This window comes from Echiichthys vipera (assembly GCF_963691815.1).
Source record: "Echiichthys vipera genome assembly, chromosome: 15".
In the NCBI taxonomy this organism is placed as follows: domain Eukaryota; kingdom Metazoa; phylum Chordata; class Actinopteri; order Perciformes; family Trachinidae; genus Echiichthys; species Echiichthys vipera.
The window spans coordinates 12005814-12022286 of record NC_139840.1 but is presented as its reverse complement, the minus strand read 5'-3'; the positions used below and the strand labels follow the sequence as shown (position 1 = coordinate 12022286).

Sequence of the window (16473 nt, the reverse complement as noted above, 5' to 3'; positions counted from 1 at the left end):
TGCAAAAATACATATATGCATAAATAAATAAGTTGATTATTCAAAATAAAACAGTTAAAGAAAAACAGGAAAAGGTAAATAACAACAAAAAAAAACACATCATGCACATTTTCTGAACCACTCATAGACGTCCAAAAAATGAGCCCAGTTCAAAGGTCAAATGATGAACGTCAATGTGACGTCCAAGTTGGGTTATAGTTGGACATCCAAATAGTGGACCTAGTTTGGATGTCCAATAGATGTCCAGAAATGGTCATAGACCAACAGAGCCAATATAGATGTGATCTGCACGTCTATCTGACGTTGAATGTTAAGTGGCTTAGTGCTGGTACAAGGCAAAGTTAAAGTGACATGTTTGCGAAGTAGGTAAATAAAAAAACATCCTTGTCATTTCTTCAAGCTCAGTTTAAAGTTGACTACTGCTATCTGTCTTTCCAATTCAGCAATACAATTTGTATTCATGGTGGGGAAATGCAAAGCCTCTTACTCTACCAGTTTATTTGCATATATTTTAAAAACCTGCTTTCCATAATCAACTTTTGCATTTTGCATTTCCCCACTAGACATTCAGTGGGCCTTTTATCTCTGACACTGAAAAATGTATAAGGATTTGGGCAAAAACAGAGCAGCAATAAATGTGTGAAGGTAATGTTCTTCTATTCTATTATGATCAACCAAGTGATAATTCAAACTACTCTGCTGCCAACATTCACATCATTTATAGAGATGTTTTATTATTGTGTATACTGGCATCAACCATGAGTTTGCTGCTGTCAGAAGCTTCTTTGATTTATAACAGGCCAAGGCATCCAGTATGAATAGCATATGCAACTCTACGAGGGAATTGTTGGGTCTATGTTTATCATAGAGTGTGGTCTTTACCTAGATGTAAAGTGACCTGAGATAACTTTTGTTATGATTTGGCACTATAAATAAAATTGAATTGAATTGAACTCCAAATGAATGCCTTGCAGATTTACTTTAATTCACATAATCAGTTTATTTCTAAATAATCAATCTATTCAACTTTATTTCATAAATATATGTTGCTTCATAAGATCCTATTTCCTGAAAAAATATTTATCTCAATGCTCAGACAGTTGCAGAACACTTGTTTTTCACCCTCTGGGACTAGTAGTTTAGACAGTGTAGACTGTAGTGTTTACATTTCCTCAGCATTCACTCACTTGTCTCAAATATTTGTGTAAATAACATAACCATATGGTAGAAAGTGAGGCAATCATCCACCTCAGGAATGCCGACAGCACCTCTTGAAGAAGTGGCAGCAGTAGTGGAAGATCCGCAAATCAACGTTACGTAATGTGACATTTGTGAGAGAGCAGATAACATGTAGAAGGAAAATCCAGATTCTCAGCAGTTTGACTAGGAGCTGTTTAGTGCAGAGCACAGAGGTAAATCACAGTTGGTTAAATCACTAAAGCACATGAATGAGTTGGACGTATATCCCCTGAGACAAAGTAAAAAAAGTACATTTACAATACACTCTAAAACACACGGTGCTTGTTTGTTTGACTTTACAAAAAAAACACCTCAACATGTTCATTGATCAGTTGCCATGTGGCATTTTCAGAGTTCTTGTGCAGTGTAGGCAACCGTGATAGGACAGCTAATTTCTCATGCATGGTTTGAACATGAACTAAGGCAAATAATCTGTATCTGAATCGGTGAGGACATCAAGTAATTTCCAGGACACATTACTTTCACTGCATAATTGTGAAAAATGATGTTAGTTGGAAGGTATTATGTTATTGATTGTGGTGCACACTGAGTGACAAGAAGCCATGGAAACACTTGCACATTGTAATGTTGTTCAGTATAATAGGCAAAGCAGTGTTGAATCAACTTGATGGTTAAAATGGCTTGCATTACACAATCCTGCATACACGTTAGAATATAATCCAACACAACAACACACATTACAGCCTGAACAAATGCTGAATCAAGAGCTCTTGTACACAATAATAGGCTTACAGGGATTCACATTTTCTTCTTACTGTACATGTGTCAAAATGTTTGTACCACTTCTAATAAAGAGTTTATACGCTGTAACTAATGGCTGTATTAATAGTTTATATTTGCCTGATTTTATATAGTAATTGCCACTTCGTTTCCATCTGACATTGCCTCCACTATTACCCATTTCCATGTGGGAGGGAATTTTTACCTAATCAATCACTATAGACCAACTTTTCTGAATCTAACATAATTTTTTAAATCTACACTGATGCGTAGTCATGCCAACATACTGGTTTTGCTGTGGTTTTACAGGAAAATGTTGCCATTTTTCAACCAGCTTGTCTTTGAGTTATGTTATGTCTTTTCCACCTGCATGCACCACCCAGATAGTATTGATACATCCGGTTGAGGATCTGCATAGTTTGCCTTTAGTGTAAAGTATAAAGAAACAACAATGTCTGCCATTCACATGCAGTTTAAAAAAACAATTATTTGGGGAGGCAGTAGCTCAGTCCATAGGTGACTCGGCTGGGAACCGCAGGGTCGCCGGTTCGAGCATGGACTGCTGGCTGGAGAGGTGCCAGTTGATCTCCTGGGCACTGCGGAGGTGCTGTTGAGCAAGGCACCAAACCCCCAACTGCTCAGGGCGCCGGTCCACTGGCAGCCCCCTCGCTCTGACATCTCTCCATTAATTGCATGTATATAGATCTTGTTTGTGCATGTGTGTGTATTTCGGGCCTGTGTGTGTGTGTAACATGAATAATAATAGAGTGAAAAAAATCAAATATCCCATTGTGGGATTAATATGGTGATTCTTCTAACTCCTTTAGTACCGGAGTTCCCGCGCATGTAAACGCCTTACCCAGATTATTATCAGGTTTTCTTGTCTGCGCATGTGCCGGGGTTAGAACTCTTTTGAACGCTTTTGACCCGGAGATAGAATAAACCAGGAAGCAACAGCGTAACATTACTTCCAAGAAGACCCATTTCGGTCATAATTCTGTCCAAAGGTCGGCTGTTGTGATTTTGACAAAGGGGATCCGAAAAAAAGCCTTATTCGGTCCAGCTGTATGTTGGCGGAGCGCCACCGAGTTACTCCGTCATTTCCCCATTCAATCCCCTTTCAAGTATACAAGGGGAACTTCAATAATCTGATTATTCCCTTAACCGGGGTAAGGCCATTTTCGGGTTACTGATGTGCATGTTAACGCACTGAGCGAGAAGATGCCGTGTGTAAACACAGCTTGACAACACTTGACAACAGCATAAGTCCCACCTGTGGTGCGGATTGACCAATCGTTAGTCCCCTGCAGCTCTCACTAGATCCATTGGTGGTTCAACAGAGAAGCTGTTGTTTCATGCCATGATGCAAGACAAATCTGCCGACTTGGTTGAGTGGGCATATTTCAAATTCTGGACCTAGGCAAAGTTTAGATTTTTTTTCTGAATGTTTTATAGTTATAAATCATTTTCGGGTTGAAAAATATTTGGCATTAACCAGAATGGCATTTCCTTTGTCTTATTAGGTCTTGTTTTCAAAAGAAAATTTAAAGAGCTTTTTAAAAGAGTTGCAGGGCCAGTAGGTAAGTCTTTCAAAACACTCTTTTAAAAGCTTATCATGCTCCTGTAGAGGTTTGATGTTATTTGGAGCAGTATAAGTGGTTAAAAAAGCTGCTTTAATGCGTTCAACGTGCCTCCCCGAGCTAATCCTTGTTAGCCGCGGCAAGCTGTTAGCGTCTCTCCGGAAAATCTATGTTAATAGTTCATACACGAAAAAAGTTGTCTCGATGGCTTATTTGATGACCCAATTTGCCTAAAAAGAACCTGGGATGATTTTACACTGGAATTTCACTTTAATGTATTCCCAACATTTATTACAGAATATGGATATAAAATCAGTTTAAACACGAAGTGGCAACCCACAGTTGTTCTTGTTTATTGCTCATTAATGGTCTATATCATATTAGTGAATGATGTACCGCCATTAGTTAAGCCATTAGTTACAACTTTTATAACCCTTTATAAAAGTTTAACTATTGTTACCGAGGTGTTTGGCGTTCTCCATCATCCATTTGTTTTCTCTATCTTATCTTATCGAGACACTATATCCATAAACAAAATCATAAAATATAATATGGCACCTTTGAGTTTGAACTAATATCACAGTAGTTTAGGAAGGTTGAAAGGTCCGTCCCTGTGAGCTATTCCACTGAGGCAGGACTAATTTAAGGCACTGGTGCAGGGAGAGCACATTTCTGATGAACCATCTGTGCATTACGCACAATAAAGCTATTCTCTTCACATTTATCTTTAAAGTGCATTAGATTCACACAGTTAAAATAAAAATACAAAAGAAACAACAAACAAAAGAAATGTGCGATTTCCAACTGGCCTACTCTGTGCCAAAAGAGCCCACCTTCTCCACAGTCACATTGCCAAATATCTTGCTTTTCTTGGATGCATAAATACGTTTAAACATGCACCATACTGTGTGATTGCTCAAAGATGGGATGACTGGAAGCTTGTTTATGGAGATAAATGAGGAAATGTTCTTAGATTGAAATACATGCAGGGTGCATTGGTTGTTAATGCATAAGTGGTACTACAATTAAAAAGTTAAATACGGTTATTAATTGTGTAATAAACGGCTGCTGAGCCTGACCAGTTTCTTTCAGCTTAATACTGCTGTGTTACCAGCTATGGGACCTTCAGTGAAAATGCCACAGGAATAATACAGTACAACATTTTTCACTTAAAGGTTGTGTAAGGCTGTCTTTCCCTGTCTGGCATTTGATTCATCTGTGCTTTAGTTTCATCATCTATCTCTTTAGTTGTGTCTTACTTTTGAACCAGGAGGTCGGTTTTCTGATGGATTTTTCAGCTGAAAAATAGTCAGTAAATGTAGGGGCCTCTATTTGTACGACTTCCAAACTGTAGTAAAAAATAAACGGCTACAATATCTCAAAGTTGAGCGATAAAAGCAGCCACACACCTGAGCCAGTTACAGCAGTTTCCTTCAAGCCACTTGAAATGTAATTTTTTCGAGCTGGGGACGGACTAAACTAGGTCATACCACGACAGCATTGGAATCGAACAACTCATTTCAGATTGATATTTCATTTAGGTAGCAGGGGCTGGAGAAACACTGCCATGTCACTTACAAAGACATCAAATACCAAACAAACATTTGGGTTTTTTTGACAACATAAAGAGCAAAATGAGGGAATAAATAGTAACAATTCAATCAGTCTATCATATCAGTCTCTGAAACACTGGGGAGTTCTCTAGTGTACTCCTTTACACTTTGTTTCTTTACGCTTCATGATTGATTGTGCTTAAGAGCTGCTTCAGAAATGCTGTTAGAAATCACTCTTCTCTAAATCATCTCTCGGTGTCATTTTCCATTAGTCCATAACTTCATACAATAAGATGCTCTTACTTTCTAAAAAGCATATATTTATTACTGTCAAACACAATTTACCTGTGGTAGGAGTTATTGCGTTTTTCCTAAATGGATTGTATATTTTATTACTTTAAAGCAATTCTGAGTTAGATAGTAAATTATACTTCACTTCATAATATAGTTGACATTAAAGCATGACTCTGCAATTGAAATTCTAATATAATTCTAAATGTATTCCTACTGTCTAACTATATAATTATTATTTTTAAATTATATTGTATTACACAATATCAATATGAACATCTCAAAATGCAAAAGGCCTTACATTATTTGACTCCCTCCACAGATGTTTTTAAAATAACCATTTTCATATTGGATTACTTCTTCTTTATTTTAGTGACAGTACGGCCCTCAGGTGACAAGGCATAAACGGCACTCATTACTTTTCCCATTCCTTGTCCCGGTCAATTCCGTCACCCGCTGCTGATGCTGCTAAAACTTTCTTAACTTTATGTTTCTCTGAAAGCATGACTTCAATAGGACATACGAGGATGCTCACGGTGGCTAATGCGTTGGCTGCTTTTTATGCTAATTTGCAATCCTCGGGAAAGCCCGCTCAATTACACATGGGTAATTTACACAGTTTTCTGAAGCCAGGAGTGTTTTCTGAGTCTGACATGGCACACTCGCACAAGCCCATGGTTCGAAAAAATTTAAATAAAAAATTTTCTTGCATGAGACCTATGCCGTTTTTGTTTTTTGTGAGAAAAACAACAGAAGACACGTGTGACAAATGTACATAGAATTAAATTTACAACGCAGAAAGAAGATCAGTATAACAGTCTGGAGAGAAATTCACATATTTTTGACCCAGATGACCTGTGGTTCAGATCATAAAGCGTTAGTCTCCAGTGAGTCACTAACCTCAGCACAGACATGCCAACATTCCAACCTTAAAATGCTACTGTTCCCAAGCCCTTGATTAACCCAAGTTTGATCAAACACAACATGACAGCTAAACCATTTCCCCCCCCAAAAAACACGGCCCTGTCCTTGTCACATTTACTCTGTTATACATTTTGTCAGAGGATCTGATTCAAAGTCCTCGGCTCCCTGGCATTATGAGCACCCGCTCCAAAAATGAAAGTAAACTTCTCTACTGTACTGAAAACCCATGTTACATCACGAGTCACACATAAATCACAGAGTATTTGAATGTATCCCTTCAGATTGACCTTTCTAATACTATTGCTTCAATTTAACTCTCATGCTCTGAGCTTTTATATTTTCATACATATGCATTTGACTGCTAACTCCTACCAGTAATTATCACTTTATTGCTTAAATATACTCAATGGAAAAGCCTGTTAACTCATATCCTGTCCTGTCTTATTTTAAAAATAGGTTTGTTTCCAGGGATTATTTGTACATCAACCTATGACCTTTGGATTGCTCCAAAAAAACAAGTTGTTGCCATAGAAATTCAGTTGAATGGAAAGGACATTGAGACATTTGCCATGGTAATTTGACTTGTCCAAAACGAAATGGTGACTATTGTTGGTTGTCATGCTGACAACACACATCAGTGGGGCCGTAAAGTGTCGCGGTGGGATGAGAGAGCGGCATGGAGTGAGAAGGAGGGACAGTCAGATCCAGCTCCAGTGGGTCCGTGGACTGTTCCAGCCTGCTATTCAAACTACAAACTGAACTGAATCTTGAGACTGAACTGATTTGTTCATTTCTCAGTTCAGTTTACTTCAGCTGTGCTCAGTCAGCTGAGAGCGAATGTGCAGCCTGTACTGACTGGGTTTGTGATGTAAGTCCCGTTGGCAAGAACATGTGCTAAAGCATGTGTTAAAGAAAGCAAATACACAGCTGATTTGAAACAGGTTGTTAACAGATAACTGCAATTAATTAACAATATTGTGTGTGTCTCTGTTGCTGTGTTGACTTCACTAGAGAACGTTGCAGTGAGTTGGTTTATACGAACGTTTGTATGGAAGTTAGTCGGTTGCTTGGCAACGGTACACATAAAAATGGCCATGGCTCTGACCATTATGTTATGTTGATTTGAATAGGAATGTCCTTTTTATCCAATTTCATCCTTATTGTGGCTGTATTAAGCAGCGCATTCCATTTTTAAGATAGTAGCCTATGTACAAAGTTAAGAAATCAACCTGTGCTGAATATCTTTGTTTTGTCATCTGTAAAATTTTCATCTGTGAAATTTTGACTCACACTCATGGATGCTATAAATAAAACTGGGGAGGCAAAAAAGACATCGAAGCTTTTTCTTTCGATGGCTTGTGACATGTTAAAGACTTTTAAAAAAGATTTTTTTCTGACAAAATCAAAAACCACATTTTACAGTAGAATGTTTTTTAAAAATGTTTAAAATACGTATTTACTATATAACTATTATGATTATGGATTTGAGTTGCATAACAGAAAAAGTCATCATTTGTATGAGAGCCAAAGAATAGTGCCAGAGTAGAAATCCCATCTGTTTTCTCAGAGTGACTGCAAGTCTTTGTGTCACAATCGTCCTGCTATGGATGACAATAAAGATGGCAGTTCTGATGTGGCTCTAAGAAATATTGCACCAGGTCTAACAACAGACATTTCTCAGGGTCCAGGAGCACCCACACAGACCACCAATCACACAAACTCAGGTCAACCTCCACTGAGCCAATCAACAAAAGACATACGGGGTTAGTCTAAAAGCTTTGGCTGCTTGCCTGCCCAACCTGCTGCTTCAGTACCATCCTTTACAGTAGCATGACGCAGTTCAGTGACATTTGTCCTACATCCATGCTGCATAGAGAGTGCAGAGATACATTTTTTGGCAACTTAGTAGCAAATTACTACACTATTTTTTCATGCAATTTCTCTTGAGGATGGAGCAAGCTTGCAGCGTAGCTAAGGACAATCACTTCACTGCTTTTGGATGAAAATGTATCTTCTAGGGGTGTAAAGATTCACAGATCCAAATTGGAATTCATTTCTTATGTTAAAGATGAGACTACATCGATACACAGACCCGTAGTCCTGTCAAAATGTACCATGAACCCGTCGATGGCCCAATCATGAAGTTATGAATCAGTTGAATAAGCTTTGCTGCTTCAGCACAGCGTCTGCAAGGCATCTCCACTTCGCTCTGCCCCCCTCTTGTAAAAAGGTAAAAGGTCAATGCTAGACTCTGAAGAAGAAGATTATGTTGATGCTAGTAACATTACAACTAGCAGAAGCAAAAACACGTAAGACAAAGGCACGGATCTAAAAATATTTTTCCAGTCATAACTCAGCGAGATCTCAGGTAATCACGACATCTATAGCCTGTTTTATTGCTCAGGAACTAAGACCTAACAGTGTGGTAGAAAGTTATGGCTTATGTGACACGATAAATATGTTACGGTTTGGTTTTTCATAAGACCGATTGTATAACACTAAGTATTTTTTTGTCTATTGGAAAAGTAATAAACATGTTATTCTGAAGTGATACATTTGTCTTCCATTTTCTTCCCGTGCCATAATGTCAAGTATTTCATGAAATATATCTATTTAAAGGTAAGCAGCAGTGCCACTTTTATAGAATTATCTTATTGAAATGTATTGTGGAAAATGAATGTCTACAATTAACAAATGTTGATAACAATAATAATAATGATAATAATAATAGTAATACATCAATTTAATTTAGCCTTTTTCTCAGTACTGAAAGACGGTTCACACATTAAAAATAGACAATCAAACAGAAAGCATGGTAAACAACACTAGAACAAAAAAACATCACATTAATAGAAAAACAGAGAACTGTATCAAATTGCATCGAACAAAACCGAATCAAACGTAATAATTTTTTATATTAAAATGCATTGTTCTCTATATTGTATCATGGCCCATGTATCTAGATACATATCTGATCGTCTTATAAGGCAAAGGTGCACAGCCCTAGTATCTTCATTGCTTAATTTTTTCCCAGTGGCTTTTGAATGGGAAAAAACTTATTATATTTATTGATTGAGTTGATCTCAAGTGTCCATGTTCAAAAAAATGAGGAGAGAGAGGGAGCTATTGACAGAATAACAGCCTATTGGGCAATGTATTTTAAGGAGGTTGTACACGCAATTTGGGCAGTCCTGATGTAATGGGTTTGAGGTGTCCATGAAAAAGAAACAGAAAGGTACTCATAAAAACATGACAAGCTCTTTTGGCCATTTTGCAAATACTTTGGGGATAGTCCCTGTGGGATAGTCAGTGCTACAGTTTTCCATCTGCATCATGGAAAGTCATGCTGCATTGGCAGCATCATAAGCAGGTCCTAATTGAAGCATTAGAACCCAATTTTTTAAAAGGCAAAGAAACCGAGAGAATAATGAGCTTTTTAATGTATGACCTTCATATCAAATTTCAGGCTCTCGGTCTGGAATTGTTCTCAGTCAAGCCATGAATAAACCTTTTAAGCAGAACAAGAAAAAAAACAAAAAAACAGAGCAGAGCAGAGCAGCCACAAAGAGAAGCCAGCTGACAACATGTAGAAACCCCGTGTTATCATTCTCTTAGAAAGCTTTGAGATAATTCAAAATAGCTAAACAATATTTCAGAATATGTCACTGCAATCCAAGGGAAACAAAACGTTTATTTATCAGATATACTTTTATCCTGTCATCCAATATATGGTGCAATTTAGTCACAGAATATAATAACTGATGGTTCTATTACAAACCAGATATTTTATGCATCACTGGTCACAGAAAAGTGACATGACCCTGCTGGAAGGTGACACATTACTGGATTTTGTGTAAATGCAGAGCTTCATCGTGTCGCTGCATGTGTGTATCTGTCAAACAGACACACCGACCAACAGAGAGAAGAGAGACGACGAGCAGGGGAAACACTGAAGCATATAAAAACACACAGCTGTGTTATACGGATGCGTTTGGTTATGGGTTGTATTTCAACTGTTGTTAGTGACCCTGGCGGTGTGACATTCTCATTGACATCCACCCTTGTCTCACTCATGTCTGACCCACATCTTAACCTGTGTCGCAAAGCCTAACCTGGTCAATGCGGGTTAACCCTTTCGAACACAAAATCAACATTGGTTCAACCCTGGTTGAGACTGCAGTGTGAAATGTCTGTATGGATTGCTTCCTTGTAAATTCAAATCATTTTCTTGATCAAGGAACCAATGAAACTGTAGCACTTACTTTGGCCTTGTGATTTTTTGCATATTGTTGTGTAGGAGTGATGTTTTATATTTCTAATTTGGAACAAACCAACTGTCTGTGTGACTAGGCGACCCGAAAAGCGAACGCTGTTACTCTGTTGTGTTGCAGAGTCAATTTCCTGAGGGAAAATAGAGAGTGAGCAACCTTCTGGAAATGATGCCACGTTAAAAACAACAGCTTGTTCAGTTTTGGGGGCAAAGTCGACCACACTTTAAAGTAGGTTGTCAGCAAACAATTTGCAGTTACTTAACACCTTTGTGAAATAACTGTTTCATCTCGGCTGGGAATTTGATGTTATGTGTCTTAACAATCAGCCTGTTAATGTTCTCATTTGTCCAGGTCATCGTTATCCCCAAAGAAATTTAAGTCAAAAGCGACTGGACTTGGTTGTTTGTCTAGGAAGATGTTTCACCTCTCTTCCAATTGGCTTCATCAGTTCATTTACGGTCAGATGCGAGAGGTGAAATGTCTTCCCAGACAAACAACCAAATCCAGTTGCTTTTGCCTTAAATTTCTTTAGGGGTATGTGTCTTAACATGTCAATTGTATAGATGGGCTTGAAGAATAATATGTCCTCTATGAGGGCAGGGAGGAAATATAACTGGCACTCTCATGGTTGGTTATTAATTTTCATACATGAACTAATGGAAATGGAGAATGATGTACATATGACATTTTTTTATTGTATGACTTGATCCTGCCCTGAGGTTGTACGTATAGCCATTAGAGACACTGGTGAATCTTTATACCCCCTCTGGCAAAACATTAATGCACATGATGTACATATGACATTTTTTTATTGTATGACTTGATCCTGCCCTGAGGTTGTACGTATAGCCATTAGAGACACTGGTGAATCTTAATACCCCCTCTGGCAAAACATTAATGCACGTGCAATTATTATGCTCTTTGGGAATTTACTCCGTATTCAGATGTCTAATGGGGTGATTATTTTCTAGAAGAAGAGAATTGTAAGTTGAAAGCCTCAGTTAACTATAAATTAAAGGGAAGGTTTTGTTTTGGTTTCAGAGTCAGTCGGCTGGAACCCTCAAGCAGAGAAGGGGTGGGGTGCATTTAACTGTTATTCTAAGTAAACTGTTTTTGTTCTAAGTAAAGATTTCGTTTCAACTGCATATAAAGAATTAATAATGGCTGTTTATTGCTGTGTTAACAAAATCCCTAAATTTTAAGGTTACAAAGTTCTAATAAACAGATGTTTTGCACATTTTAAACTTGTTGATAAGTCATTGTAATACTAATACTGTATATGCATATAGGTTGAATGCCAAACATAAGGCTAAAAGTCCATCACATTTTTTCAAAGCTGACATACTGTATTCAACCCATTTTATAATTTCAGAAGACTGGAAAGACCTCCATATATTCAAATGTCAGCAAGCTATCGTGCTCACAAAGACAACGTTAACATGCAAATTTTTAGGTGATAATGTTCACCATGTTCATCATCGTAGTTAAGCTCAGTGATTCCCAATCTGAATAGCGCCACCCCTAGGGGGGACCTGGAGTTGAAAAAAGGAGCCGGCAAAGCTTAATATAAATGACATATGGTTATGAAAGGACTGCCAGCCACACATAAACCAGACGAGGAAACGTCACAACTACCAAAGCAAAGACAGAAGATCTTGGCATATGTCGCCCATGGCTTCACATGTACAAATGAGGGTAATGAAGAAAGAGGGGAGGCTTCAAAATAGATTTATCTACAAACGTGGGGCCTTGCAGAAAAGGTTTGGGTACCACTGGTTTAGTGTGTTAGAATGATAGCATGTGCTAATCAGCACAAAGTACAGCTGAAGCGGATGTTAACGTCATTCATTTTAGTAAGTATTAAAAATGACCTGATGATCACCAAAGTTCTTACAATACATCATGTGGGGTACATGAATCTTACTCAAGACCACAAATGAGAATTTATTAATCTTCTATTGATTGACTGATGAATGAAGGCCCTTCCACTATAAGCCCGGGGCAGGAATGAGGACTCAGATGCGGAGGTCCGCGGATCAACACTGAATTTATTAGCTTGACGACAGGAACGTGGCACAGAACAAAAGCCACTAACAAATCATCACTCCGCACAGGAGGAACAAAACAAAAGTCGCCAGTAATAAAACAAACTACAAAATAAAGACGCTCTGTCCAGGAGGAAAAAACAAAAGGCAAAGTTAACTAATAAATCTCATAACAAAGTCGCTCCGTACGTGAGGAATAACCAAAAAAAATAATTAAATAAAACAAAGACGCTCCAACCAGGAGGAAAAAACAAATGTCTCAAGAGAATTCAAAAACGGAAAACTTACTTGGACAAAAACAGGAATACAAAAACCAGAACGTGGAAACAAAGAACTCGAAGGAATGAACAAGACTGTGGGGAGAAAACTGCTGGATACATTCGACACAAGGTACGAAATAATCTGGCACGGAACAAGGGGAAAGACACGGACTTTATACACATGAGGGAAGGGGAACCACAGGTGGAAACAATCGGGAATCAGGGAATGACGTCAGACCGGTGACACAAGAGGAAGGGCTAGTGACCTGGAAGGAGAGGAGAGTTATCTTTCAAAATAAAACAGGAAATTCACAAGACAAAAACCCAAAGACAAGACAAACCACACCGCGGCGTGACATCCACATCCAATTCGATAATTTCAACTTCCAATTTGACCATTTGGACAGCCGTAAATAATTGCAAATGTAGAGAGTTTTGGTTAACTGTCAGTATATCTCCTCTTCTTTATCAGGGATTACTGAGTCTCTTTTACAAAGTATTTTAAAAGCCTTGTGCCTTAAGTGATGACCACCGAATCAGATAGTACAACATGGCCTGAAGAAGAGTTCCTTCTACTCACAGCTGTGTCTCTCAAGTGTTCCTGTTTCTTTTCATACCCCGATGTCACATTTGGAATAACTACAATTGTAGATCAAAGATTCGTGTTTGCTTGTGTGTTTCCTGTCAAAGCTCACAGCTTTACCCAAGTCAGTTGGTGAGAGAAAATGAGTAAAACGATGTGTGCTACAAGTCTGTGGCCATGAGGGAAACTAGATCTAGATAATGAGACCATATTATACAACATTACGCAGCCAAAAAGCTGTCACATTTTATAAGCTCTTTATTCAAGTTATTTATAGCAGGTCTCTGCAATAACAAACAACGATATGTAGTCTGACTACATCAATAAAATCTTACCCTACACTTATATCGCTACTGTGGCATTTCATATAATAATACCACAATACAAAGCTCCCAAGTCTCATTTATTGTGAAAAATGTGTTAGTCTAACGCAACATTTTTTGGGGAAATATAGTTGCTACACTATTACACTCATTGGCAAGGATTTGTGACATCATTATAGTACGCAAAGTCCATGAGGAGGAGGAGAAGATTAGGATTCTTGTCCATGTCCTGGTTAATAGGGAAGCTCATGCTTTTGGTTGTATATTGAAAATGTAACACATCTGGTCTTGTGCTTCAATTCAAGTCAACCTTTCCAAGTTGAACCAAGATCATGATCTTTCTCTAACCTTAACCGAGTACTTTGTGTTAAAACAAGGCAACAACGAACTCCAGTCTCTGAGGAGAACCCCTACAATCCAGTTTAAAACTTTTTTTTTTAAAGAGTCAAGAATAGACTTTCACGTCAACTATAAAATCATTTGTCTTGTTTTTTTGCTAAGTGCAGGGAATACAAATGCTAAAAATGAATTAATCTCATGTAAGTTATATGTCACATATATACAGTATATCTCTACATGCATGTTGACCTGAATTTGTTGACTGATTAATGATCAATTTATAAATCTATATATATATAAGCCTGCATCCAATCATCACCCTTTAGGTTATCATTTATTATCACTAACTAATCATTAATCAATTATTTCAAATCCATTGTGTAATTCCTTTTTGCAAGGGAAACAGTAAAAGTATCACATTCAGACTGGGACTTGACAAAGATGTCTTTTTTCAATACCCATATATAAAATCGAAGAACTCCATTCTCAGCAATAGTTACCATAATGGCTTCAAAAAATATCCAGGTCTTACTGTAGCATATGTATGGATGCTGAGCTAGTGATGTGCAATGGCTAGTGAAATTTTTCCTACATGCATATTGACCTGAATTTGCTGACGGATTAACCTCCTACCCCGTATCACCACGGAAATGTGGTTCAAAGGAAGATGACAGGGAGTTATATTCATCACAGCAGGAGAGGTACTTTACAGTGGATTCTGGTGCAATCACTAGAAGGAAAAATAGCACCAGTTGTAGCAGCAAGAGACGTGTGATTCTCTGCATGAGAAACTGCACACATCAGTTGCATCAGTAGGATGAGTATCTCAAATAAGATGTTCTGTGGTTTGGAAAGGTTAAATCAATGCATCCTACAATTTTAAAAGTGTCTATTTGTACAAACAAATCTGTGCATGCGTCTTTAGGATGGAAATATCCGTTTCATATTATTCCTCCAAAAGGGAACTATGGGGACATTACAGCTCTTTCCATACATCACCCTGGACAGGACGGCAATCTATCGCAGGGCACATAGAGACAGACAGAGACAGACAACCATTCACACTCACATTCACACCTACGGGAAATTTAGAGTCATCACTTTATTTAACACGTGCGTGTCTTTGAACTATGGGAGGAAGCTGGAGAACCCGGAGAGATCCCACGCAGACACGGGGAGAACATGCATCCCCACACAGAAGGGCCCCATCCGGGATTCGAACCAGGAACTCTCTTGCTGTGCAGCGTGAGCACCACCGTGCTGCCCCTACATGACAGCTCACGATGATTTGCAAAGCATTATTGCACTCATTTATACTGTCATCAAACTTTAGTGGTAAAGATTAATGAGTCATTAGCTTAAGTACATTTCTGACAAGCGGAAGGATTTTCTTTTAAGCTAATTGTGTGCTAACTAATTTTGTGCGCTTAGGTGGGTCTGTCCTCCAGTGTCACCAGTAGCTCTTGAACAGAATTAACTAGAGATTTATCTTTGCAATAAAGCAACTAAATGATTGCAATTGCTGGGGAAGCATGGTCTTTCCGTGCAGGTGTTTGGTGCTTTCTCACACATAATGAGGAAAAACAAACAAAAACAAAGCATCACCACTAATTTTCAAGTTTGACTACGATGCGGGTCTGTTTATTCACTGCTCTATTTAAGTTTTATGTTTGCCTCTAAAAAAAGACTATAGTTGGGAACTGAGTTTTGGTTACAAATTAGAGCGGAATCAGCTACACACTCTTTCAGAACTAGATGTCACACAGCAAAGCGATATGTTTTGTCGGGGCGCTCTGGGAAGATTAATAAGAGTTGCGAGCACCCAAGTCTTTCTCTCTCGCTCTCAAAACCACACGCTCGTAACACACACATTACACACAATACACAATGAGCTCTTATAACACCAGAGCCCTTTACTAGGAAGCAAGTCCAACTTTTAGTTACCTGTCTTTACTAACCCTAACAACCGCAGTCACGCTAAGCCAGGGGTATCGAATCCTGCTCCTGGAGGGCCACTGCCCTGCATGTTTTACCTTTCTCCCTGCTCTAACACACCTGGGTCTAACGATTTTCAAAGCTGTGACGAGCTTCAGCTGCTAGATAACCTGGACAACTCTAGTGGCAGGAGAGCAAAGAACAAACTATAATTTATTAGACAAATACGAAAAGTTAAACACAAAGCAAGCGCAATGCAACAAAGTTACAGCTGCTAAATGCAGGAAAGACAGCTGGCAAAAAACCACAGTCACTAACTGTGTGAATGCATATATTAATAGGTTTATAATATCACTGTATGATGGAAATGGAGCTATGTATCTGGTGCA

At 38.3% G+C, this 16473-nt stretch overlaps 1 protein-coding gene across 1 annotated transcript in view; it reads right to left on the bottom strand.

Moving 5' to 3' along the window:
- Window positions 1–16473, bottom strand: part of LOC310958041 (corticotropin-releasing factor receptor 2) — a gene marked incomplete at its 3' end in the record, with an annotated part of 36766 nt that overhangs the window by 15102 nt on the left and 5191 nt on the right. The window lies entirely within an intron of this gene.